Here is a 5,142-nt window from a genome sequence, read left to right as displayed (position 1 = left end):
AGACATGAGTCTTAACCCACTGTGTACTTCAGAAAGCCAGCGAGCGGCGAATCAGAAAGAAAAAGTCTGCTGAACATTCTTGAAGATAATCTTTTGGAAGTTTGTTATTACAAAGCCTTTGAAGATTTACTAGCTTGAAATTTCAGTGAAAGGGGATGAGATATTTAAGACTGTCACATTCCCCATCTGGGAAGAAAGGGCAGTGTTGACTGTAAACTGCTAAGTTTGTTTTTTTTTCTGTGGCATGGGGGAAATCTGCACATACTAAACATGGGATGAATTTCCCTTTATTCCATGGAGGATTCTTCTCCCATGGTAAAGAAACAGAATGAGCAATGACCCTTCACTATCTCTTCATCAGAAGCGGTAAACTTGATCTCTGTCATCACCCAGTGGGGCAGTAAAATGCTTAAAATAAATACTTAAAATAAAATACTTAAAATAAGCAGACTGTGGAAGCAGATGGTTTTCTGTAGCCATAGACCACTATCCCGTGTGAGCCAAAGCAAAGATCAACTCCAACGATGACCGAAGTCACTGCAAGCTTTACTAAAGGGTACAGTTCACCATTTTCTTATTTTGGAGCAAGTTTTGTCTAAAAGGAAGAATTCAGTGAGTGCTGGTTGAGAAAAATTGAAGCAAATCATACTAGAGAGTTGTCTATGTGAGGCCAACTGGTGAGAATGCACCCAGCTACATCTGACAGACACTGAGTTTCCAGGGACAATGCATACTCCTTCTGTCACACTGAATGAAGCAGGTGCATTATTCATTTTTTTTCTTTTGTTTCAGAAGCTTGTTTATCTCTCGTTGGCCACTCCAGTGTACTACGAAACGATTCCCTGTTGGTTCAGCCCAGTGAGAAATTCATTGTCAGGTAGGTGAGAAGCCGATGGTGGACTGCTGTCTCACCCAAGCAACCGCAGCAAGAGAAATGGTCAAGGTCACCCAGTACATTTCAGGTTTATTTTCCTGTAATGTAAAAAGGCATTCCTACCATCCCACAGCTCTGTGTTGCGCTTTCAATGCATTGTAGCGCATTTCATGGGATCTTTGGTGTTGTTCAGTGGCCCCTTGACTGGAACAAAAAATTCCAAGTGCTAGAGTGGGAACAAGGTAGTTAAACAAGCATAAAAGCATAACAAGACAGGAAACATTGGTCAGAACAAACAGATCTAAGTAGTGGGTAATCAGAAACACCAAAGAAACCACATCCATGATGGCAGGTGCAAAGAAGACTCTTTTCCTTTCATTTAAGATTTTATTTCATTAGAAGGGCAGATTTACAGACAGGAGAGACAGAGAGAGAGATATCTTCCATCCACTGGTTCACTCCCCAAGTGGCTGTGATGGCTGGAGCTGAAGCTGATCTGAAGCCAGGGGCTACTTCCGGGTCTCCCACACTGGTGCAGAGTCCCAGAGACTTGGGGGGCCATCCTCCAAGGCTTTCCAGGCCATAGCAGAGAGCTGGATGGAAAATGGGGGCAGCCGGGACTTGAACTGGTGCCCACATAGGATGCCATGCTTGGAGGTGGAGGATTAGTCTGTTGAACCATTGTGCCAACTCAGAAAACAGTCTTTTCCATCAGAGGACTTTTTATTGCCCACCAGCATCACCTCCCCACATTCTTGCAGGTGCTCTTACACACTTGTAGTCTCTGCAGGCTGCAGGCATTTCTGGGATCACATGCCACCTTCCCTCAAAAACCCGGCGCAACAATATATTGTCTTGAACATTGGAAAGTTCTTCACCACTCCTCCTCATCTCTGCTCTAAGATTTTATTCTGGCCTCTGATTTCCTTGGATGACTTCTCTTGCTAGGCATTCATTCCTACATTTATTTAGTCATGCAGCAAACTTAAAATGAGTATCAACTATATGCTAGTCATACTCTAGGTATGGAGATTCAACAGTGAATAAAGTAGTAGCTCTTTGTTCTCTTGGAGCTTGCAATCTGGAGAGGGGGAAGCAGTCAGAAGCAGATATAAAGTGGGTTTGGTGGCAAAAACTAAATCAGTTGCAAGGTAAGAAGGGTAGACTGAGTTGGATAGTTGGCCTTGGGTAGTTGAATGGGGCATGTGGCCAGAGAAGAGTTTTTTGAAGAGGTCACCATTAATGCACATGACTGAGAGACACACAGACTATGACCGCTCAGTGGTCATAGTGGGTACCCAACCCTGGTATCCTAGGATTAGTGAGAGGTGAGGGTGAGGGAGGGTGAGAATGTTTAAGAGGTGATATCCTAGAGTTAACAGGGGCACAAATGATGTAGAGCTTTACAGGCTAGTTTAAGGAGTTTAATGTTCTACTGTAATGTCAAAGCTGTTTGGGACTTGACATGAGTGATACGCTCTGATTTGCGTTGGAAGGGCTCCCTCCCAGCGCTTTGTGGCAACAGTTGCATCGGGAGTAATGGTTACAGGCATGACAGCAAAGTTCTGCAGCCACAGATGACTCCAGCGCAGGCTCACAGTGTTGAATATAATGGATGTGGGAGAGGCTTCCATCAGAAATCAGGCTTTGCCAGACGTGAAAGAACACACATGGGAGACAAGAACTTTGAATGCTATGAATTCAGAAAAACAAAATGTAGGAAGTCAAACCTTGTGGAACTTCTGAGACTACACAGCGGGGAGAGTGACCCTATAGATGTGGTGAACGTTAGAAACGTTCAGTGCCAGATTGTACCTCATTACGCATCAGAAAACTCATATGGGGCAGAGGCACTTTTGAGTGTAAGAAGTGCAGAAAATCTTTTGGTAGGAAGTCACAGCCCACTCTGCACGGAGAACACATAACTGGAGAAAAACCCATTGTCTTGGAGTCGGCACAGCGGCATACAAGGTGAAGCCTTTACCTGTAGTGTTGGCATCCTATATCAGCACCAGTTCAAGTGCTTGCGCCCCACTCCCCATCCACCTCCCTATTAATGGCCTGGGAAAGCAATGGAGAATGGCTCAAGTCCTTGGGCCCCTGCACGCATGTGGGAGACCTAGATTAAGCCTCTGGCTTTGGACTGGCCTAGCCCTGATCCGCTGTTGAAAGATCTGTCTGTGTCTTTCTCTGCCTCTCCTCTCTCTGTGACTCTTTCAATAAAAAATAAAATCTTAAAAAATGAAATTGTCTTTCTCTGTGAAAATGGCTTTTTATAAATGCCCCGCCCCCATGCCCCACTGAGATGTGCTCACTTTCTTGTAGCTTCCATCGCCATCTATGCTGCTTCCCCACTGGCCAACACTGGAGCGTAGACTTCACCCCCACTAGCCTAAGCACAGTGTCTCCTGGTCCACCATTAGCCACCATCTGAGGAGTTATCATTTCAACATCTACTGATTTCCTGTTAGCGCATATTTTTTTTTTTCTTTTAGAGCCAGCATCACTGCATTGTTGCCAACAGTGGAAATTGTTTGATATTCTTTCTGCCACTCTGGAAGTGACATGCCATATTTCTTCTTTTTCTTCTTTTTAATTGGACAGTCAGATATACAGAAAGGAGGAGAGACAGAGAGGAAGATCTTCCATCCTAGGATTCACTCCCCAAGTGGCTGCAACAGCCGGAGCTAAGCCGATCCAAAGCCGGGAACCTGGAACCTCTTCCAGGTGTTCACACGGGTGCAGGGTCCCAAGGCTTTGGGCCGTCCTCGACTGCTTTCCCAGGCCACAAGCAGGGATTTGGATGGGAAGCGGGGCTGCCAGGATTAGAACTGGTGCCCATATGGGATCCTGGTGCGTTCAAGGCGAGGACTTTAGCCGCTAGGCTACTGTTCCAGGCCCAAAGATTTTCTTTCTGTGTTTGCCCTTCAGCACTTTCACTATCTTGTGCCTAGGTGTGGATCTTCTGCTTGGATTTGCCTGAGCTTTCTAGATGTGTGGATTATTGTTTTTCAGCAGACTTACTGAGGCTGCACATGAGCCATGGCAGGAGTAGACACTCTGGACTAAGATGTGCATGCCTAGTAGTGGATGCTAAGAGCACTATAAGAAGATCAAAGAATATGACATGAATTTGAACCACCAAGTTGAACCTGAATCTGAACCATCCTCAGATCAAAGAACATACAATTGTATTATCACTCTTTGGGGATGCTATAGCAGAATTTCACAAATTGAATGGGTTAAAACACAGAAACTTGTTTCTCACAAGTCTAGATTCTAGAAGTCTAAGGGAAAGAGAACTGGAAAGACCGATTCTGCTGAGCTTTCTCCTTGGCTTGCAGAAGGCCACCCTTCACCCTGTCCTCCCATGGCCTGTTCTCGTCTCACACACACTTCTGGTGTCATGCCATCCTATTGTATTAGAGTTTGCTGTGTTTTGACTGTGTCATCTGAATTTTGTAATAGTTACTTAATCTTCAATTCAATAATGTTGCAAAGTCAGCCTAAGTTAGGTCAAAAGGGATTGATCCACGTGAGTGTGTTGATTTTGTCACTGTGGAGGTGACTAGATTATTGCAAGAGTGGGCCTCTTAAATGGAACTCATCATCCTCTTGAACTTTTGCTGTTTTGTGCTCTCGTGTCGTTCTGTCTTCCACCATGGAATAGCAAAATATGAAAGCCATTGCCAGACATGGACCCGTAAATCTTGGACTTCACATGATTTGAGTAAACCTTCAATAAATAAGCTGTTTTAAATTTGTTGGTAAAAAGAAAGAAATTGTAAGAAATAAATTTATTTCCCTTATAAATGATCCAGGGGCTGGTGCTGGGGCACAGTTGGTTAAGCCACTGTCTGTGATGCCAGCATTCCATATGAGTGCTGGTTTGTGTTTTGGATGCTCCACTTTTTAAAAAAAGATTTTATTATATTTATTTTTGCTTTTTTGTTTACAATTATTATTATTATTATCATTTTATGATCGAGTTTCATAGGGCTTGGGATTTCCTTTACCCCCACCCTAAGTTCCAGCCCCCCACTGAGTTCCCCTATGTTATTACTATGGTATAGTTCTTCATAAACAGTCATATGTCCATCATTGAGGGCATGGGCAGTGGCAGAGAGTCCAGCATCCTATTGTCAAGATAGAGTAAACAGTTTCAATGGGAGTCCATCTTTGATCTACTTCCCTTTCAGCTCCCTACTTGTTACCTAGGAAAGCAGTTGCGGACGGCCCAAAGCCTTGGAACACTGCATCCACACAGG

General features: G+C 44.2%; 1 pseudogene; it reads right to left on the bottom strand.

Moving 5' to 3' along the window:
• Window positions 1–765: 765 nt before the first annotated feature.
• LOC101520666 (ADP-ribosylation factor-like protein 6-interacting protein 1) lies at window positions 766–2,694 on the bottom strand (annotated as a pseudogene).
• Window positions 2,695–5,142: the final 2,448 nt, after the last annotated feature.

Source organism: Ochotona princeps, chromosome X, assembly GCF_030435755.1.
Source record: "Ochotona princeps isolate mOchPri1 chromosome X, mOchPri1.hap1, whole genome shotgun sequence".
In the NCBI taxonomy this organism is placed as follows: Eukaryota; Metazoa; Chordata; class Mammalia; order Lagomorpha; family Ochotonidae; genus Ochotona; species Ochotona princeps.
This window is presented reverse-complemented; position numbering and strand designations above follow the sequence as displayed.